The sequence below is a fragment of the Saccopteryx bilineata genome, chromosome 1, assembly GCF_036850765.1.
Source record: "Saccopteryx bilineata isolate mSacBil1 chromosome 1, mSacBil1_pri_phased_curated, whole genome shotgun sequence".
NCBI lineage: Eukaryota > Metazoa > Chordata > Mammalia > Chiroptera > Emballonuridae > Saccopteryx > Saccopteryx bilineata.
This window is the reverse complement of record NC_089490.1, coordinates 84,534,317-84,557,366: the sequence shown is the minus strand read 5'-3', so window position 1 is coordinate 84,557,366 and position 23,050 is coordinate 84,534,317. Positions and strand designations below refer to the sequence as shown.

General features: G+C 45.3%; 1 protein-coding gene across 10 annotated transcripts in view; it reads right to left on the bottom strand.

Annotated features, from left to right (window-relative positions):
* The window catches only part of PACSIN2 (protein kinase C and casein kinase substrate in neurons 2), a 157,603-nt gene that overhangs the window by 64,141 nt on the left and 70,412 nt on the right, over positions 1-23,050 (bottom strand). For 2 of the 10 annotated variants that reach the window (XM_066256265.1, XM_066256303.1), the window contains exon 3: positions 10,054-10,271. The exons of 7 other annotated variants lie outside the window; for them this stretch is intronic. The gene's annotated coding sequence lies outside the window, so the exon portion shown is untranslated. The remainder of the gene's footprint in view (positions 1-10,053; positions 10,272-23,050) is intronic. One more of the 10 variants, XM_066256285.1, reaches the window with a different exon arrangement.

Genomic DNA, 23,050 nt, shown 5'->3' with positions numbered 1-23,050 from the left:
TGAATCGTGAGGAGCCAATAGGAATCAGGCAGGTGTAGAGGGGTGCAGGGCATCCCAGAAAGAAGACTCCGTAGGGAAGAGTGGAGGGGTGTGTGTGAGAAAATGGGGTCAGAGAGGGGCACAGGCCAGTGTCAGTGGGACCACCCAGGATTCAGAGGGCTATACAGCACAACTGAGTGTCCACCCTAAAACAGGAACAGTAAGGAAGAAAGGAGGAACTGGCATCACATTTCTACACAGAAATCCCCATGTGGTTAAATTTGATGAATTTTCTCAGAACTTGTAATCTTCAGCTGCTGGCTAGGCTGAGAACTGTTTTTACACACTATTAATAGTTATATATTCTTAATTGACAGAACCAAACAGATTTTTTTTTAAGCACGTGCATGAGAGAGGGGGGGGGAGAGATGAGAAGCAGCAACTCATAGCTGTGGCATCCTAGTTGTTCAGATTGCTTTCTCCTATATGCCTTGACTGGGGGGCTACAGCAGACCAATGACCCCTTGCTCAAGCCAGCAACCTTGAGCTTCAAGCCAGCGACCATGGGATAATGTCTATGATCCTATTCTCAAGCCAGCAACCCCATGCTCAAGCCAGATGAGCCCACACTCAAGCCAGCAACCTCAAAGTTTCGAAGCTGGGTCCTCAATATCTCAGGTTAACACTCCATCCACTGTGCCACTGCCTGGTCAGGCTCATTTGTTATTATTTTTACTAACAACCAGTGTACTTACATATACAATACTTGTCTTCCAAAAGAACCCAGAAAAACTTTAGAGAATTCCAAATCACAAGGGATATAAGTGGTATTAATAACTTTAAAATTTCAAAGCTAAAATAAAAACAAAAGCCTATTTTCTAAAAAAATCCCAATGTTAGCCAGAATAGAAAATCCACTTGCACTTTCAATTTCTGGTCTCTATAGGGTAACCTTCAACACTTAAATCGTCTCAATTTCATGCTCCAAAATCATGCACTCAGAGTTAAACCCTACCTTCTCCCCTTTGCTTCAAGTCCCATTCTGATCTGGCCCCTGTCTGCCCTCTTCCGATCTCCCTCACTGGCTGGCCCTGTTTGGCTCCAGCCTCAATGATTCTCCACTGTTTCTCAAACAACTAAGCTCACTTCTACCTCGGGATTTGCACATGCTGTTCCTCCTACCCAGAATGCTCTTCTCTGAGGTGAGTGCATGGCCAGCTCCCTGACAGCATCTGGCTCTCTGCCCAGAGGCCCTCAGAGTAACCTCTCTGCCCATACTCTCCCACCCAGCTCCACCTCCCATCCTCCACCTCTACCCTGCTTTCTATTCTCTTTGTAAATTAATTTAACACATACATCACTACCTGAATTTTTTTTTTTAACCAATGTGCAGTTCTCAGAAGTAGCATGTACGAAGCTGCATGCTGACATCTCCTGGATTACCCAGGAAAGAAAAAAAGAGACTGGTTATTCAGATGACAACAAAAATAATTTTTTCAGTGATTCTTTAAAAATAAAATCTTCTTCTGGCCCTGGCCGGTTGGCTCAATGGTGGAGCATCAGCCTGGCGTGCAGGGGTCCTGGCTTCGATTCCGGCCAGGGCACACGGGAGAGGCGTCCATCTGCTTCTCCACCTCTCCTCCTCTCCTTCCTCTCTGTCTCTCTCTTCCCCTCCCGCAGCCAGGGCTCCACTGGAGCGGGGTTGGTCCGGGTGCTGGGGATGGCTCCCTGGCCTCTGCCTCGGGCGTTGAAGTGGCCCCAGATGGGCAGAGTGTTGCCCCCTGGTGGGCGTGCCGGGTGGATCCCGGCTGGGCGCATGCGAGAGTCTGTCTGGCTGCCTCCCCGTTTCCAACTTCAGGAAAAAAAAGAAGAAGAAAAAATCTTCTGCAATGGTCAGTTTATATAGTTACTCAGTCAGAAGACCATCCAACCTGAAGCCTCTTGGATAGCCTTGAGAGCACCCAGAACGTTTGTTTGTTGGTTGGTTGTTGTTAATTAAAGCAGTGGTCCCCAACCTTTTTCGGGCCACGGACTGGTTTAATGTCAGAAAATATTTTCACGGACCGGCCTTTAGGGTAGTACGGATAAATGTATCATGTGACTGAGACAAGCGTCAAGAGTGAGTCTTAGACGGATGTAACAGAGGGAATCTGGTCATTTTTTAAAAATAAAACTCATTCAGACTTAAATATAAATAAAACAGAAATACTGTGTTATTTATTCTTTCTCTATGGACCGGTACCAAATGGCCCACAGATTGGTACCAGTCTGTGGCCCAAGGGTTGGGGACCACTGAATTAAAGGAACAGCTAGGAGAAAGAGAGAGAGAAAGCAAAAAAGAAAAAAAAAAGAAAGTAAGAGAGAGGGAGAGAGAGAAGAAGTTATGTTCTGTAACTATCCTGGCTCTCATGGTGCCAGGTTACTGGGGAAGCAAAGGAAGGAGGACTTGCCAAGTCATAGTTTGTGACTGTCTGGAGGAAGGGACCCCTTTTTCTAATCTGCATAAAGGCAGACTATGAATTAGCTAAGCCCCCATCTGAGTAAAGTTATTCTAGTACAAAACAGTATTCTGGCTTCAAGGGCGAATGACTTTCTTTTCCCAGAACCACGTTTTATTTTGTGAGGTTTTTTTTTTGTTGTTGTTGTTTATCAAAAAGGGGTCCTCTTTGAATTAAAGGAAGCAACTGTATTAGGAGACAAAACATCCAGTCAGTTATACCATACTTTAAATTCTCAAGTGTTAAGAATTGCTCTATTGAGTCAGTATTTTTATTTACAGTAAAAATTGAAAACGTTTGGCCAAGACAAGTCCCCTATAGTAAGCCCCAAGCACACACTCAGAACCTAGTCTGATACTAGGTGTACGTGTCAGAGGAAAACCTGGTTACCTCTGATAATTGGAAGAGGTCAAGATTTAAAAGGATTGGAAACAAACTGTCTCTACAATTCAATATTGCTCTGGGGCTTTCTTTCTTTTTTTTTGTTTTTGTTTTTGTTTTTGTTTTTTAATTTTTATTTATTTATTTATTCATTTTAGAGAGGAGAGAGAGAGAGAGAGAGAAGGGAGGAGGAGCTGGAAGCATCAACTCCCATATGTGCCTTGACCAGGCAAGCCCAGGGTTTCGAACCGGCGACCTCAGCATTTCCAGGTCGACGCTTTATCCACTGCGCCACCACAGGTCAGGCTGAGGCTTTCTTTCAATCCTGAACAATCCCTTAAGACAAAGACATTTCTCAAAGCAATGAAATGCAGAAAAGTATCTCCTTGAAAAATTTGAACGCCAGGAAGAGAATGCTTACCACCAGTGACCGCCAGGTCCAGCATTGCTTTTCTTTTTGCTACAGATTCTTAAAACAAGAGAATTTCCAAAGTAGAAGCCTCAGTCAAGTCCAAAAACAAATGAATAAATAAATAAGACTGAGAGAACAAAGACATGGGTACACTTGATAAGAACCAAGAACCGGCCCTGGCCGGTTGGCTCAGTGGTAAAGCGTTGGCCTGGTGTGCGGGAATCTGGGGTTCAATTCCTGGCCAGGGCACACAGGAGAAGCACCCATCTGCTTCTCCACCCCTCTCCCTCTTCTTCCTCTGTCTCTCTCTTCCCCTCCTGCAGCCAAGGCTCCATTGAAGCAAAGTTGGCCCAGGCCCTGAGGATGGCTCTGTGGCCTCAGGCACTAGAATGGCTCTGGTTGCAACAGAGCTATGCCCCAGATGGGCAGAGCATAGCCCCCTGGTGGGCATGCCGGTGGATCCCAGTTGGGCGCACGCGGGAGTCTGTCTGCTGCCTCCCCGTTTCCAACTTCAGAAAAATACAAAAAAAGAAAAAATAAAAAGAACCAAGAACCCAGAATCTGTGAATGTCTGGACCAAAATATCCAATGTTAGTACTTCCCAAGCAAATGTGGCAGCATCCTGTACCCTCAACTGTGGTGTCTAAAGGGGAAGTGGCTCTATACAGTTGACACTGATCCCCGGTTCAGCCTGCTGAGGAGAGCCCCGTGAAAGCCCTCACCACCCCACTCACTGCATATGTCCTTCACAGAACCAAAGCCTCCCTCTTCCCAGCATCTACAGTGGGAAAACAACTAACCATTCCATTTTGGAGAATAAAGCTATCACAGCTGGAGAAACATTCTTGGATAGCATGAATAAGGTATTTGGACTCTGAGGAATTGCAAATTTGATGCTGGAGTGTGTGAAAGTATGAATAAGCAGATTTGAGGAAATATTATGGAGCCATGGTAACAGAAACCATGGAAGAAACTCCAGTTGAACAGACTGTTTAAAAATAAACCGGATACTAAAATACCAGCAAAAAGCTACAATGACTCACACTGTTCTCCTCAAATACTTATGAGAACAGCCAGTTCTTTGACAGTCTTCCAGGCTTTTCCCCCCCACTGGAGAAATGTGAGACAAAGTAACAAGAAGCAAAAGAAACTTCGAACATTTTCTCAAATTTTGCCAGCAACTCAATATGAATAAGACCTTATAGTTTTAGAATTTGATGTATGAAACATACATTCATGCCACAAGAACTGTTTTGAGGCTTTTCATAAAAGCCAAACTGAATTGAAAAAGCAAAACTTGAGGCCCCAGCGTGTCTGACACTGTCTTCGTGGTAAAGAACCACAGTGTTGGCCCTGGTCAGTTGGCTCAGTGGTTCGAGCGTCAGCCTGGCATGTGGATATTCCAGGTTCGATTCCTGGTCAGGACACAGGTAAGAAACGACCATCTGCTTCTCTACCCCTCCCTCTACCCCCCTTCCCCTTTCGCAGCTAGTGTCTCTGTTGGTTCGAGTGTCGGCCTGGGAGCTGAGGATAGCTCAGTTGATTCAAGCGCATCAGCCCCAGATGGGGGTTGCTGGGTAGATTCCAGTCGTGAAGCAGGTGGGAGTCTGTCTCACTATTTCCCCTCTTCTCACTTAAAAAAAAAAAAAAAAAGCTAGATCTGCTTGCCAGATAACTCAGTTGTCCTGATATGCGGGTTCAACCCCTGGTCAGGTCAGGGTACATACAAGAATCAACTAATGAATGTGTAAGTAAATAGAACAACAAATCATCACTCTCTCCCCCTTCCTCGTTCTCTACAATAAATAATTAAATAACTTGTACAATGCTAGATCTGGAGTTATGCAGTAACCATTGAAATGACTACGTTTTGCCCCTGGTGTCTTTTACATCTGACTAGCTCACAGAAAACAAGTCATGGTAAGGCCCCCTGATCATCTGCAGACGCTTTCCATGTTCTGGCTAATTGTCTCAAGTTACAGAGAATCAGCAACAAAGGCAGGACAGACCCCAAGTCACAGGTCTCAGTCCAGCTTGTCAGCTGTTAGTTCACCCACATGCTTTATCAAAGAGCTAGAGCAAACAGCATTTAGATGTGTCCCCAAACTCCTTTTTCTAATGTAATAGAAACGAGTCAGCTGACAGGTCCGTGCCTTGGACTGATTTTTACTGCGATATTTTTTTAGACCTCTGGTTGGCAAGCGCCCTGGGAACGAGGGGACTCGGGCTGAAGATTTCCCTAAGCTAAATATTAACTTAATGCTCCACAAGTTTAAAAATAGAAAAAGTTACTTTAAAAGGACAAAAATGACACATTTTCCAAACTGATACTAATGTAAGAATGCTCATCCACAGTGCAAGAAAATGTATAGGAAGAGTCCCAAGATTAAAAAGAAAAATTATTTAGAGCAGTCTTGCTGAGCTTTAGGAGCTGCACTCCAGTTACTCCCCTCCCCACAGCCCCTGTAACAGGCCAGCCTCACCTACTCCCCTCCCCACAGCCCCTGTAACAGGCCAGCCCCACCTACTCCCCTCCCCACAGCCCCTGTAATAGGCCAGCCCCACCTACTCCCCTCCCCACAGCCCCTGTAACAGGCCAGCCCCACCTACTCCCCTCCCCACAGCCCCTGTAATAGGCCAGCCCCACCTACGCCCCTCCCCACAGCCCCTGTAACAGGCCAGCCCCACCTACTCCCCTCCCCACAGCCCCTGGTAACAGGCCAGCCCCACCTACGCCCCTCCCCACAGCCCCTGTAACAGGCCAGCCCCACCTACTCCCCTCCCCACAGCCCTGTAACAGGTCAGCCCCACCTACGCCCCTCCCCACAGCCCCTGTAACAGGCCAGCCTCACCTACTCCCCTCCCCACAGCCCCTGTAATAGGCCAGCCCCACCTACTCCCCTCCCCACAGCCCTGTAACAGGCCAGCCCCACCTACTCCTCTACCCACAGCCCTGTAACAGGCCAGCCCCACCACGAGAATGGAACATGCTCTCACAGGGCAGTATTTTTCTGAGAAATATGGCCACTTGAACTTTCAAAGTTGGGGTGGGATAATGGAGCCAGGAGACTTGGATCCTAGTGCTTCCCCTGGCCTTGATTTACACATGATATTTCCCCCCAGCTTCAGTCTCCTGGCTTACTAAAACGAGACATGCTCCTAGATTGCTGTACAAACGGTATCGCTGCATCTTGTGCTGAGTCCACCTAGTCACTCACGTATTCAGTAATTCACTTATCCTGAACACCTACTATGTATGGACTAAGTGGGGAAGATCACAGCAAACAAGAGAAAGGCCCTGACTTCTCAGAACTTGCAGCTCAGTGGGGTTTGCACATATCAGGCCTTCCATAAACTGCTGAGTACGGTAACAGTCTGCTAAGTACCAGATTTCAAAGTTGGATTTTTTTTTCCTGGGCCACTGCATTAGTACAGCTTGCTGCAGGGAAGGTAGTGATGGCGAGGCTCGAGTAGGATGATGCTATGATCAGCCTAACAAATGTCATCTATTATTATTATTACATAGCTATTAAAGAATATTAAAAGAAAATGGAAAGAACAGTGGCACAAAACTCAATTTTCTTCTTTCCTCAGTGGTTAGGACAGTATAAAAAAAAAAGATCTGTATCCAGGTGTCCCCAAACTATGGCCTGCGGGCTGCAGTGTGGCCCCCTGAGGCCATTTATCCAGCCCCCACTGCACTTCTGGAAGGGGCACCTCTTTCATTGGTGGTCAGTGAGAGGACCACTGTATTTGGCAGTCCTCCAGTGGTCTGAGGGACAGTGAACTGGTCCCCTGTGTAAAAAGTTTGGAGACCCCTGTTACAGTGAAAGGAAAAAAATTCAGAGTGAGTTGTTAGACTGTGAACTGCCTGAGCAAGTGCACACACTGTCTTCACCTTGAAAGCTGCGCACTGTCTTCACCTTGAAAGGCAACCGCACAGAGAAGACATCAGTACCTGTCTGCCGACTGAGGAACACCGCTGCTGCTGCCTGTGCGGTTACACACAGAGGGCCTGCAATGCTCCAGGAGCCTTCACCGTGTCTTTAACATCCATTCCTCCTTTTACAGATGTAGGAGGGGAGGAAAGAAGCCCAGTCACCAAGGTCAGTGAGTTAGGAAGTGGTGCCACCAGAATGTGAGCCCTGCACTGAGGACAGAGGACTAGCAGGGCCTGGAGGTAAGGCACTGGCCAGTCAATGGTCTTCCTTGTTTGCAGTACTCTTTCCCTTCAAGCTGGAAGCCCCCAATATCGACACCTCCTCCCACCGTCCATTCTTTGAGTTGTCCTCCCACTTTGTTAACATCCTTTGAAGTACAAAAGCATTAATTTTTATAAAGTTCAAGCTATCCATTTTTTTCTTTTGATATTTGTTTTGGTGTCATTGCCTAATCCAAGGTGTTGAAGATTTACACATTTTCCTCTAAGAGTTTTATAGATTTAGCCCTTATATTTAGGTTCTCTGGTTCACTGAGAGCTAAATTTTATATGTGGTATGAGGCAAAGGTCCAAGTTCATTCTTTTACATGTAGATATCAAATGGTCTAAGCACTATAATTTAAAAGATTATTCTTTTGCTCATTGAAATAGCTTGCCAATTCCTATCCCAAATCAATTGAACAGAAATGTAAGGGATTCGTTCTGTCCTCTTGATTCTATCCCATTGATCTATCCTCACGTCAATACCACATTGTCTTGAATACTTGTAGACTTGTACGTACAACTTTTTGAAATTGGGAAGTGGGAATGCTCCAATTGTGTTCTGCTTTTTCAAAATTGTTTTGACTATTCTGGATACCTTGCATTTCCATATGAATTCTGGAATTAGCTTGTTGATTTTCATACAACGAAGTCAGCTAGGCTTTTGCCTGACCTGTAGTGACACAGTGGATCAAGCATGGACCTGGAATGCTGAGGTTGCCAGTTCAAAACCCTGGGCTTGCCCAGTCATGGCACATATGGGAGTTGATGCTTCCTGCTCTTCCCCTATTCCCTCTCTCTGTCTCTCTTCTCTAAAATGAATAAAAATAAAAATAAATAAATAAAAGAAGTCAGCTAGGCTTTTGATAGGAGTTGCACTGAATCTGTAAATCAACATGGGGAATATTGCCGTCTTAACAATGTTGAAGTCTTCCATTCAAGGATGTAGGATATCTTTCCATTTGCTGAGGTCACTTTTAATTTTTTTCAACATTTTAGTTTTCAGTGTACAAGTCCTGTGCTTCTTTTGTTAAATTTATTTCTAAATATTTTGTTTTTCATATTATAAATGGAATTGTTTTCTTCACTTTATTTTTGAGTTATTCACTGCTAGCTTACAGAAATACTATATATGTTATATATTGACCTTGCATCCTGCAAACCTGCCAAACCCATATATTAGTTCTAATAATTTTTTAGTGGATTCCTTAGGGTTTTTACACACAAGATCACATCACCTGTGAACATAGATAGTTATACTCTGTCCTTTCTGATGTGTATGCCTTTCATTTTTCTTTCTTGCTGCACCGCTCTGGCCAGACCCTCTAGGGGTGGCGAGGAGACGCATATACTTTCTGTTCTGGTCCTCCTCCCAGCTCTGTGACTTCCATTCATGCCACAGCAGGTTCTTGCCTTGTGCAGTGCTTTCGTCAATTAAGGGTGTTGCACTGAAGGGGTATGCTCAAGTTTTTAATATTATAGAACAGATATCACCAAGAACCAAAGTTAACTAGATTAAAACCACTTGACAGTACATTATATATCTGGATTACAATGAAGAGTCAGACAAAACCAAATAAAAGTCTATTTTAAGCAACTAAAATAAAAACAGCTTATTCTCTGGCTCTGAGTAAAAGCTAAATTGTGATATTAAAGAAACAAAAGACACAGCTCGAACCTGAATGTTGGCCTCTCATCTTCCTCCCTGAATGTGAGCTCCAGCACCTGCTCCAGCTTCTCCACAAACTGTCAGACGCAAGGCTTCATGCAGCTAGCTGCCCAGCCACCTGGCCCGGCTGGCCAGCATCAATGCAGGTGCTGGGTGCTCAGGTTCCCTCATCTCTTTGTCCCACTCCACCAGTGTGTGGGGTAGCTGGGAGTCCGGGGGGGTGTTGGGCACAGGAGGTGTCCAGAGCAAGTAGGAGACTATGCGATGACCACCTGGCCTCCTACCTGACAACGGTGAGGAAACTGAAAGCTGATAATCAAAGACTAGAAAGCAAACTCTGGGGACATCTAGAGAAGAACGGACTGCAGTTCAGAGACTGAGAGCATTATCTCAAGGCCATCGAGGACTTGAGGACTCAGACCTTTGCAGGTTTTGCGGACAATGCCCACATCATTCTGCAAACTGGCAATGCCTGCCTTGCTGCTGATGACTCCAAAGTATGAGATGGAGCTGGCCATGTGCCAGTCTGTGAAGAAAAACATCAGTGGAATCTGAAAGTTCACTGATGACACCAATATCACTTGCTGCAGCTGGAGACAGAGATCAAGGCTCTCAAGGAAGAATTGCTCTTCATTAAGAAGAACCATGAGGAGAAAGCAAATGTTCTACAAAACCAGACTGCCAACTCTAGGTTGATCATGTTGTTGGATGCTTCCAAATCTCAGGACCTCAGTAAAATCACGGCAGACATCCAGTGCAGTATGACAAACTGGCTCGGAAGAATTGAGAGGACCTAGACAAGTACTGGTCCCACCATACTGAGAAGAATGCCATAACAGTCACCTCGCAGCCCACTGAGATAAGAGATGACACCCTGGAGCTGAGACATACAGTCCAGTCCTTGGATACTGACCTGGACTCCGAGAACTCTGCAGACCAGTTTGGAGCGCAGCCTGAGGGAGGTGGAGACACGTTATGCCATGCAGCTAAACAGCTCAGCGGGATCCCACTGCACCTGGAGTCAGAGCTGGCCGGGACTTAGGCAGGGGGCCAACACCAGGCCCAGGAGTACAGGGCCCTGCTGAACACCAAAGTCAGCTGGGGGCTGAGATCTCCAACTACTGCTGCCTGCTAGAAGAAGGAGAGGACTTCGATCTTGGTCACACCCTAGACAACAGCCATTCATTCCATACAATCAATCCAAAAGACCACCACCCATAGGACTGTAGATGTCTGAGGTCAATGACCCCAAAGATCTGAGAGGTTAAAGCAGCAGAAGTGTGGTACCCCCTGGGGGGCAGGAGGCCAATAAAAAGTTAAGAGATCATTAAAAAAAAAAAAAGATACCAGAGAATAACATGAATTTGTCCAAAAATTATGAATACTTAAACTTTTGCATGATAAAATGTCGTATGAAAAGCAAATTTAAAAAATGGATTCAACACAGCTAACAAAATCTTATTACCTAAAATATGTTAAGGGCTGATACAAAGACTGAAGATCCAATTCCACTGCACAGGAACATACAGGAGAAGATAGCCCAGCACAGACATGAAAGCTCCAGACCACATAACTACCACAAAGGCTCACCCAGTCCCCAGCCCTCTTCTTCCTGCCTGTCAGCCACTGAGAAACACCATGCTGCAACTGCAGCCCAGCGATCTCCCCAGCCAGCCCAGCCCCACAGTGACAGTGTGGAACCACACTCCCCGGAGCCCCACAGTGGACGTGCACTTTGAGCAAGCAAGATGCTTGTGTTATGTTAAGCCTCTGAGATTTGGGGTTTACTTGTTACAGCAGCATAACCTATCCAAGTCTAACACAGCAAGTTACCATGTGGGGAAAATAGTTTAATAGAAATAACTTATAAAACTAAGGAAAAATTAAAATGACACTGCCAGGTCTAGTGGGGCTATAGAAAAAAAATAGGAACGTACTCTTAACATTGCCAATAGGCTTCATGGAAAAATCTGGAAACACAGAACAAGGCAGATAACAGTCACCAACCTCTGACCCCGCAGTTCCACTCTAGGGAATATGCCTCAAGTAAACAAACTCAAAGAAAAATAGCTTGAACAAAATGTTCATTTCAGTAATATCATATTTATAACAGCAAAGACTGGAGACAAGTCACATGCTCACAAAGGAGAAAACAATGGTGAACTGACAGAGGGGCCACCACATAGCCTTATAAAGGACAAGCAGGTGAGCCATTCTATACTCAAACTTGGGCACAAGCACAGGAAAGCAGAGTGAAACAGCACGCAGACACTCATTGCATGTGAACTTTAAAGGCAAGGATTGCGTGTTTTCATTTCTCGCCCCAGTGAGGCAGACACTCATATATTTGCTGAGTGAATGTGTGAACCAAGTGGCGGGGGTGGGGGGTTGACAAGGGACAGAGGAGACTTTGGTGATAGAGTGCATCTCCTTAGCTTCATTTCTGTAAAATGGCTTCAGTGTGTCCATTTTAAAATGCATGTATTTGCATTTGGAAAAGGCAAATCGTACTCTTTCTTCATACAACAAAGTTGAATCCATGTTTCAAGGGAATGGGTCCATGCATGACTTTACACAGAGAAAAACTCACTAAAATCCCAACTCTACAACACTAGGAAGGAGCAGGTGGTGTCCCTGAAGTTCAAGAAGAGGCTGGCAGGCCACCTGTCAGTGTTCGGCAGAGAGAGAAGTGGAAACCGGCCCTCCACGGTCATGCCAGAGTACAAGAAGAGTATCGGACACCCAATGAAGATGTCATCACTTAGACACACCTGAGCACATTCTTGATTGACTCCTTTTTGAAATAATAGAACCTCCTTCCATTACTATAAAAGCCATGTGTCTTCCTTTGGAAAATAGTCACAATAATGGAAAAAATTCACCATAAATTTAAAGGACAGTAACACTGAGTTGTCTGTCTTTCAGCAGACAAAGCCTCCTCATTTCTCTCCATTGTTGCCTTAAACCCCACCATTCCTCCCTCCTCTCTTGCCTTTGTCCTGGGCTGGACGGTGCCACCTGTCTTCATCCCTCTTGCCCTCAGGGCACCACTGGAACTAACACTGTCAGCTTCTTGAGTCTTATTCTCCCTCACACCTGCCTGGAGAAAACTCCCTCTACCTATCATACTGGCTGCAGCCGCCTCACAGTCATAAGCAGTCCACTGGGTGCCAGAGGACTCATACCTCTTCAGGCATCCTCCTCACTGCCTTCTGTCTCACAGTGATGTCCTGCAGACCTTCTTTCTGGCCACCACCCTTCCCTTCACGCTCAGCAGATGACAAATCCCACCTCACAGAACATGGACAAGTGGGTAGTGAGAAGCCCCTCTCCTTCTTGCTATAACTCAAAGGCATCTACACCCACAGGCTGGTCTAAGCCTGTTCCCTCATTCCATTTCTTCTCACAGTCACAGGATCTCCCTCCACCATTAATCCCTTTCTCTGCATATCCAGCTTTGACTGCTTAACCCTCTAGCTCATGCGCACCGCTCTCCCCTTCACAGTCAAGCTTCTTATAAGAGCTACCCATTTTCAAGCCCTCCAGTTGTCATCCCACCCATTCATTTCTCAGCCTACTGCTTCCTCTCCCATCTTTTTATTTATTTATTTTAAAGGTTTTTTTAATTTTTATTTTATTTTATTTATTCATTTTTAGAGAGGAGAGAGACAGAGAGGGAGAGAAAGGAGAGAGAGACAGAGAGAGAGAAGGGGGGAGGAACAGGAAGCATCAACTCCCATATGTGCCTTGACCAGGCAAGCCCAGGGTTTCGAACCAGCGACCTCAGCATTTCCAGGTCGACGCTTTATCCACTGCGCCACCACAGGTCAGGCCTCTCTCATCTTTTTAATGAAACTGACCAGACTAGAAAGCCCAAGTCCTCCTTGATGTCAGGCTGCAGCAACTTCCCAGGCTCCCTGGAGTTAAACTAAATGGCAGCTTCAGGTCTTCCCACTGCTTCTCCTGAATGCTCTTCTCCTACAGCCACACGCCTGCATCACAACACTGCCTCTCCTGGCTTTCTTCCTTCACCTCTGCCTAGGTCTTGGATATTGGAGTTCCTCAGTGGTCTGTCCCAGGCCCGACCCTCCTGCTGTGCACTCTGCCTAAGCAAGCTCTTCTGTTCCCACACAGCAAACCACCCTTAACTTCATGACCTCCAACTGGCATCTCTGGCCCAGACCTCTCATATGAATGCCAGTCTCACACATCTGACTACCTAGTAGGCACCTCCACTTGGCTATGAGACAGTGCCTACAAACCCCTTCTTACCTTCCCTGAGCCCACTCCCATCCTTGGATTTCCTGATGTAGCCAGAAACTCCTCTTCTTTCCACACCCAACCCTCACCAACTCCACCACATTTAATCAGTTTACAAGACCTGACAACACTGGCTCTTTAAATACATCCTGAGTCCTCTGACTTTGCTCATCCTCACAACAATGGCTACCTTTGTTATGGCTACCATCATCTTTTGCCCAGATCACTAATGGCCTAACTGGTCCCCAGCCACCAATCTGGTCTCCCTTCCTCTCCATAATGCAATCACAGTGGTCAGTGTGCCTTTCAGAAGATCAAATTATGTTTTTACTTGAAATCTCTCCAAAATTTCTTAGCTTGGCCAGTAGGGCCTCCCAGTTCTAACCACTGCCCCCTTCAACCTCACCACGCAACATCCAATCACACTGTACCGGCTCCAACCAGTTAACAATATGCAGTTAGCTCTACACAAGTACTACACTCCTCTTACCTCTAAACTTCACACATGCTGTACCCTCTGAACAAACACACAAATGAATGAAGAGAGATTAATTTCTTGTAGCCAAATAGTTTCAAAAGCAAAAGTAAAAAACCCTTTCAATTAGTTTTACAGTATTAAAAAATAATAATAAATAAAACATTAGCCCTGGCCAGTTTGCTCAGTGGATAGAGCATTGTCCTGGCATATGGATGTCCCAGGTTCAATTCCTGGTCAGGGCACACAAGAGAAATGGCCATCTGCTTCTCTTTCCCCCCCTCTCCACCTTTTCTCCCTCTTCTCCTTCAGCAGCCAGTGGCTCAATTGGTTTGAGCGTAGGCCCTGGGTGCTAAAGATAGCTCAGTTGGTCTAAGCATCAGCCTCAGGCACTGAGGATAGCTCAGTTGTTTCGAGCATTGGCCCCAGACAGGGGTTGCTAAATGGATCCCAGTTGGGGTGTATGTGGGAGTCTGTCTCACTATCTCCCCCCCTCTCACTTAAAATAAAACAAAAAACTTTAAAGTGAGTCCCAAAGTATAAGTGACCAAAGTTCACCTCAGTCTGGGGGGGGGAGAGGCGGGGAATGGAGAAAGGTAAAGCCTAAGTATTTGATGGGGAGGAGGAAAGAAGCACTGACTGAGTGTCGAGTGTCCCCTAGCTAGAGCTGAGCCACACCACAGGTCTCTCCTGGTTTTTGCCTTGGTGACAACACTAATGAACTATGTGCTCACCTCATCCAAACCCTTCCACACACGGCCCTAATGCTGTCTGCAGTCGGTACAAGCCACCAGGTTTCAACACATGAATGAGGAGGGGGCTGAAGTCATTCTCAGGTTTGTCTCCACTCGCATCCTCCTGACACTTACTTCCCCTTCTTCATAATGTGGGGGGTGGACCAGATGACAAGGGACTTTGCAGTTCTGATTTTCTACCATTCTAAATATGGGAAAGGGTTATGACCTCTGGTAAGCAAAGTCTAAAGAAAGTACTGTATTTCCCCATGTATAAGACGCACCTTAATTTTAGGGCCCAAAATTTGGAAAAAAAAGTTTACTACATAAAGTTATTGAACTTAAGTTTTATTCATCATAAAATTCATACAACTCATCTGCATGAAAAAGCGGGAAATGAAAGTAAAAACTACAAACACTGTATAAGACACACCCAGTTTTTCTACCCCAAATTCTTCGAAAAAGGGTACATCTTATACATGAAGAAATACAGTATGTAATAGCCACAATTAAACACATTCAACAGATATGTTTTCTTCTGCCCTACAAACGTAAGCATTCTATGCTGACTATCCAGGCAGTCACATTCAACAAAGACTCACTTTATGACTAAAGAACAAGTATACATTGATCTGCCACCATGCCAACCCAGGAGGAGTCCTAGTTACACCAAAACGCATAATGCCGCCTGCCAAGGACAGAAGCAGTGTTATTCCAACATAGGACCCCTAACACAAGCATCACACACACACACACACACACACACATTTTCTCTCTCTCTCTCTCTCTCTCTCTGCTGGAAATTCATTGCTCCTCTCTCACGCCCAGCTGGTGGTCAAGGTTGGAGAGCACATGAGGACGAAGCAGCTCATCTCCACCACTACCTCCTCCGTTCACTTCAGGGTGTCCTCACACACTACCCACAGTACCTAATAAGTGACAGATGGCCACAGATAAGAGAGACGTGTGTGATGCAGCGGCAGGGAGCCAGGCTGTCGACTGGGCACCTTTGTTTCCTCTTTATTCCCTCAGTTCTCAGTGCAGCCCCGCCACTGCCAGTTATTATGCTACATCAAACACTTTCCAGAGATCCTGCTCTCCGGCAGAAGCACTTGCCCAGTGGGATACTTCTTCCTTGAGCTGCAAGTTTTCCAACTCTAGACACACTTAAAGCCTAAAAAAGGAAAAGTCCTAGAGGCCAGATGAGACAGAAAGATTCTCTGGCAAAACAGAAGGTAAATTATAGAATGGGTCAGGAAGCTGGCCTTTGTTGAGGCAAGAAAATGGGAACATTCAACAAGGGCTGATGTGATAGGAGAAATGCTGACCCCGATGCGCGGTTAGGAGACCACCTCCAAGGTCTGCTAAAGCAAGTTCCCAAGATTCGACAAAAGGCATTATGAACACCACACATGAGTCAGAGTGGCCTCAGGTCAACCACTTCAGCTTCTTTCAACCCGTCCAGTATGAAGCAGCCCCTTCTAGAAGCAGGACTTCCTGCCACACAAAGGGCCTCTGTAGGCAGTTCCCTGCTGCCTCTCTTCCTGAGCACAGCAGGGCATGTTCTAAGGCTCTTCCTTCCCTCAGAATCTGACTGAGCTACCACCCTGCAGAATCCTCAAGAAGGAAGAGCTACCCACCTGAAATCTAGGCACAGCAAAAGAGAACACCAAAGAACATGGCACTTCCAGATAAATCTATAGAAGGTCTCTGAAATGTGCATCTGTGATTCTTTACAAAACATACTGGTCTGACTGCTGAGTGGCCCAACGTCTCATGCAAAATCCTTAAGAGGTCTGTGAATGATACTGCTTATCTGTAAAGTAGAATCCAATCTGCCTTATAGGTTCTAAGGATCTAATAGCATCTGTCTGGGGCCTTGCAAATGCCAGTGTAAAGCCTTCAAATATCAGTCACAGTGCCAGATGATGGTGATGATTATAGGCCAGTCTCCATCAAATGAGCCAGGCACAATCACTGAGCATTCCCCTTCCCACAGGGTTGACATACACCTATCCTCCTCCAACACAGGGAGTGCCAAGTACTCAGATAGAATTCTACACAAAATACTAAGAACAGACAAGAAGGTTCAGAAAGGTTGAACAGGGTTGACATTTCCATGGTAACTCATCAGCTGGAAATGTAGGGACAAGATACCCCAGGTAGAGGACCCTGCATGGCAAAGAGAAGGAGGTACAAACCAGCTCAGCACGGGGTCATGCAGGTCCCTGGAACAAGCCTTGGGAAGTGGCTGTGGCTTCTAAGGAGAGGAGAGAGAGAATTTACAAAAGGCACGGTGCCCAAGGGCACATGGGCTGGTTGCCAGCCTGAGTCACTCATTACACTGCAAGAAAAGAGACTTCTGCTCTGCCTACCTATCAGCACGTCCTGATAAGCTGCCCACCAGGAGAAGGTTAGGAAACCACCAATGAGCTCATGCATCAGAGCTCTGTCAGGAAATGAGCTGCTCAAATACTTCTCAAACAGTGCTATGAATATGTGCCTTTGAAGTTTAAAAAAAGGCAAGAAATAAAGGGAGGGGAGATGCAAACCACAAAAGGATTTAGTTTTTTAAGTATTTTCTAGATATCTATGCATTCAACTATAGGGCCACATTCTCAAGAAACGATTTCATTCATTCAAATGTACAAGCTGGAGCCCAAGTCTTCTGTCCAAGAAAAGGACAAAGGGCCAGTTTAGACCTGGTGTGACAAACAGATAGTAACTTTATTTTTCTTAAAATTCATATAACATGAAGGCCTATCTAGTAATTTGAAAAAATAAACATGGAACCTACTTATCAAGCAACAATCTAAAACTAATGGGCTAAAACCATGAAAATCAATAGCAAAAGTTTTCCTAAGTGGAGAGAATAGAAAGAGAACAGGGTTTAAACTAGCTGTGATAGCTACAAGTTTTAACTTCTAAGCCTCACTCTTATCCATAAAATGGGGATAAGCATGGCTGACTTATTTCTTGGGGATGTTATAAGAAATTTAAATGGCATATGATATATGAGTATCTGATACTGAGGCATTCAGCAAATATCTATCTATACCTGCTTGTCCCTAATACAAATCCTCCCCGTCTCTCTGGTCATGACCTAGAGGGCACATGTCACTTCAGCCAACAGGACTGAACTCCTGAACTCGCTCACTTCTCAGTTGTGCACTGAAAACTCCAGGGACACAAAACCAAAACCTGTAGTATTGAGCCTCCTATATTTTCTCATGTCGCTACCTGCCTACTAAACATTTCCAGTTACCAGATAAGAAAGGAGTTCATTTAATGACATTTGCACTTACAATAAGATGCTCAACTACCATATATAAGTATATATTATCTGTGAAGCCCAGAAATAAATGGCTTGGCTATTATCTTAACTCCAATTATAATACCAAACACAGATATACACAGGCATGTTCATACACCCCCCCATACACCCTCTCTCTCTTTCCTTCGCTCCTTCCTCATACACATCCCCTTCTCTTTCTCACAGAAGAGACTGAAAGAGAGTGCCCTTCCTTAATAAAACATTTATCAATTTGGCTGGCTTAATAAATAGTCTGTATCCCAAAATTTTAAACATTTTCAATAAAATATGTGATTTGTTCTGAAAAATTCAGTAAAATATTAAAACAATAATGTTTTATTATTTCATGTACTTTTCCCCAATATTCTAAAAACATTTACTTTCTGAGTGTCAGAACCCTTGCTAAGAGCTGGAGAATGCAGTGAAATAAATGCATAATAAGACACAGGCCTGCGGTCTAGGAGCGCACAGTAGTACAGCGGCAGGAGAGACAAGTCAAGGTCACATCTGACTAGGCTGGGAGGGAAGGGGGGAAGAGGGGAGGGAGGAGAAGCCTGCAGTGAGCCTGAGGTGTTCCAACCAAGGCCCAGGCTGCTCTGAGAAGCTGGAAAGACAGACTGAAAAGAACATCCAATACCCCTGAGTGCATAGATACTTCGTAGTATCGAAAACACCAAACACTTTGGCTTATTTAAAATGAATCATTAAAGGTGGGTGATTGGCCTGACCAATGTTGATGCAGTGAACAGACAACTGACCTGGGACACTGAGGTCCCAGGTTCAAAACCCTAAGGTCGCTGGCTCATCCAGCTTGAATGCAGGTTCACCACCTTGAGAGTGAGGTCGACAGGTTGAGTGTGGGATTATAGACATGACCCCATTGTCGCTGACTTGAGCCCAGAGATCGCTGGCTTGAAGCCCAGGTCACTAGCTTGAAGCCCAAGGTCATTGGTTCGAGCCCAATATCGCTGGCTCGGCTGGAGCCCCCAGTCAAGGCACATATGAAAAGTAATCAATAAACAACTAAAGTGCCACGACTATAAGTTGATGTTTCTCATCTCTCTCCCTTCCTGTCTCTGTCTCTCTCTCTAAAAAAAAAATTAAAAAAAAAATTAAAGAGTGGGTGATTGCCAGAACAGAAGTCTGAAAGGTATTATTATCAAAGCATGTGAATTCTTTCACTAAACAAACTGTAATGAGTACGTACAATGCGTCAGGCACAGGGGTGAATGGGAACAGGAAAGGCCCTGCACATGGCCATGTCCAGAGGACTTAAAGACAGACCCTAGGCCCGTAAGGAATGTGGTGGCAGGTGGGGGGAGTGCTGGGAGTAAGTAAATAAGAAGTCAGTGCAGGGATTGAAAGTTTTCCTGAGGAAGGAGGAGACAGCTGAGCAAATACTTACATAAATGTTAACATTTATTCCCCTTCTCTGGATGGTAGAATATGAGAGTTTTGGTTTTTTATTTTTGCATACATGTATTTTTTAAATTTTCTACCCTAAGGATATATTAGTTGCGTTACTTTTGAAAATCCAAAAGAAAAATAAGGTAACACCTAGGTACCTTGCATAATTTCCATAAGCACAAAATTCAAGCTTTTCAGGTAAAAGAATTCAAGTCGCTTATCTTCAAGTCACAGATAACCGAGTGCTATCACTTCCATTCACTCGTCCCAGCAAGCACCCTGGCAGCGCCTTCACGGCTGCACGGTTGTGTGCAAACCAGCAGGGCCCAGGGACCCTCTTCTTCCCACGACTTTAAATACCAGCTTCCTAACTCACTACTCCAGCACAGACCTCTCCCCAGAGCTCCGACTCCAGCACAGCCCAGCCACTGGCTCAGCACCCACTCACAGCATCCAAGACGTCTCTCAGACGCACTGCCCAGCACTCACCTTCTGCTCCCCTCATCCATGAGCTCCTACCCTAGTTTTTCTCCTTCAGTAAACAGCTCCATCACCTGTACAGCTGCCCAGGACTCTGCCCCAGTGTCATCCCTGACTCCTTTCCTCACATCCCACATGCCATCAGCTCCACCTTGAAACAGGGCCAGAATGTGGCCACCTCACACCACCTCTGCTTCAGCCACCTGGTTCAAGCCACCAAACTCAAAACTTGCCAACAGGTGCCTGTCACATTTCTCTACCCTTCCCTCCCTGGCTTACCAGATCCCAGGCCATATGGCCCCAGATTTCAGCACCAGTCTCAGCTCCTTACAATTCTGGCTCCTGATTCTTCCAGCTACAATGACCTTCCTGTGGGTCGCCAATGCACCAGCCCTAGCCCAACCTTTGCACAGATTACCACTCTGCCAGGAACACCCTTCTTCCAACATCTTCAGCTTTACTGCCTTACCTCATCACACATCTGCTTATACATCACCTTCTTTTGAAGAAAGCCTTCCCTAATCTGTCCCCATTCCTCTGACACTCAGCCCCACATGCCAATTTATATAGTTATATACTGTCTCTTTCCACTCACAAGAATGCAAGCTCCTGAAGAACAAAAGTCCTTGTTTACCCTATATCCTTAACATTGATGCGTAACAGGCACACGATAAACATGTCTGGAATGAGTGAGTCGAGGAATGTGCTAGGCTCTGGTGCAAACACACAGTCTGACAGAACAGATTTCTGTTTTCAGGAACAAGGCAAACCAGGTATCTTAATGACTTTCCTGTTGCAAAATTTTAAAAGCTAAATAAAATATAATTGCATCACTGAGCTGGCAAAATATAAAAAAAGCTAAAGACACAATTTAAAGAAGCGACCCTAGAATATACGTAGATAAATCAGCTTTCTTTCTGAAGCAACAGAGAGAGACAAAAAGAGAAAATATATTTTTTTAAATGATCAACTAGGAGGAAATAGTGACATCTAACTTAACATCTAATGAAGTTCCAGAAGGAGATAACATTAAAAATGGGGAAGAAGTGGCCTTGGTCAGCTTGTTCAGTGGATAGAGCATTGGCCCAGCATATGAATGTCCCAGGTTTAATTCCCAGTCAGGGCACACAGGAGAAGTGACCATCTGCTTCTCTCCTTCTTCCCCTCCTGCAGCCATTGGCTTGGTTGGTTCAAGTGTTGGCCTTGGCCAGGGGAGAGTAGGGCAGGGGAGAGGAGGAGGTGGGGTGGGGGAGGGGAGGGGAGAGGAAGAAAGGGGAGGGGAAGGGGAGGGGGGAGAGGAGAGAGGGGGAGGGGGAGGGGACAGAGGAGGGGGAGGAAATGGGACAGGGGGGAGGGGAGGGGAGGGGAAACTGTAAAACCTCAAAGTCATAGAACAGATCGTAAAAGCAACCAACAAGAAAAGACCACAGCCTGACCGGTGGTGACGCAATGGACAGAGCATTGACCCTGAATGCTGAGGTCTCCTGTTTGAAACTTTGAAGTAGCTGACTTAAACATGAGCTCACTAGATAGAGTATGGGGTCGCTGACTTAAGCATGAGATCATCAACATGAACCTAAGGTCACCGGCTCGAGGGCAAAAGTCACTGGCTTGAGCAAGGGGGTCAGTGGCTCGGCTGGAGCCCCCTGGTAAGGGCATATATATGAGATGCAATCAATGAACGACTAAGGTGATAAAACTATGAGTTGATGCTTCTCATCTCTCTCCTTTCCTTTCTGTGTGTGTGTGTGTGTGTGTCTTTCTCAAATCAATTAGAAAAAAAAGTTTACTACCCAAAAAAATTTTTTAATTACAATTGAACTAAGAGCACAAGTGACAGCCAGAAGACACTGGAATAATATATACTACATGCTGAGTAACAATGACTGCCAATTAAGAACTCCATTCCCAACAAAACTAGTTTTTAAAAACAAAGAAGTAGGCCAGAACTAGGACCTTCACCATGAAGCTCCATGAGTGTTTCAAATTCAAACCTGGCATCTTCAGCATTTTGACTTTCCTAACAAAGACACAATGGAGAGAATAAATAGATTGGCAAGGCTTTTCTGTCTTTTCCAATGCCAGCTGGAATGAATTTATCAAACACTTCTTTCAAATCATGTGTCTGCACCACTTGGGTCATGATTTCCATCATCTTCTTCTGGATTTGGCAGATCTGTGGATGCTAAGCAAAGAGGTCTTCCAAACCCAATGGTTGCATTTTTTAGTAAAACCAAATAAAACTAAACAGATGAAGCAATTAGCCACCTGTAGTCTTGACATCAAAACAAGCTTCAATCATGATCTGCCATTTTGACCATGGACTACACTCTGTCACAGGTAAAACCCATGGCATGAAAATTAGGCAGTTTTTGTCCTAAATATCCTCAGTAATTAGCGTGAATTTTCTAAATGTGACTTCATCATTCCGCAGATCAGCTAGGCTCACATCACAAGCATTACCCTTGAGATCATCAGATGTGATTTTGGTTCCCTGAGTTCTGACTAGAGTTCTTCTAACATTTCTTATACTGAACACAGCTGGTGCCTTCACATCACATCACACCAATCTTGACTTAGAAAATGGATCAACCACTTCCTTTTGAGGGGGAGAAAAAAATTCTCTTTTATTTTGGAAACAAAAAGGGATTAGGGGTCTGACCTGTGGTGGCTCAGTGGATAACACGTCAACCTGGAATGCTGAGGTCGCCGGTTCAAAACCCGGGGCTTGTCTGCTCAAGGCACATATAGGAGTGAATGCTTCGTGCTCCTCCCCCCTTCCTCCCCCCCCCCTCTCTCTCCTCTCTAAAATGAATTAAAAAAATAAAAACAAACAAAAAAGGGAATAGGGAATGAAGCACCTTAAGCAATGACCCCTTGAGACTTCTTTTCGAGATCCAAGAATCATCACAGGCATAACTTTGGCTCAACAACATTTCCCTTCTCAGAGCCAAGAATGGCCAGCAAGGGAAAGGGCAGGCACTGAAGGATGGGGAGGAGGAGGATCAGGGCATTACGGTGCTGCTCAGAAAGCCAAAAGGCCCAAATATGCCATTTCTTTCTGACCTTGCCTCTGCAGATTTTGCTCCCTCCACCTCTCCTGTGTGACTGACAAACACACCAACAAACTGTGTTTTCCCCAGCCTGCCCTATTTGTCATGACAGAACAAGGTCCCTATAGCTCTAGAAGACTCATCAATCACCCTGGCATCTACCCCACCAGTCTCTGAGCTTCTCAGAG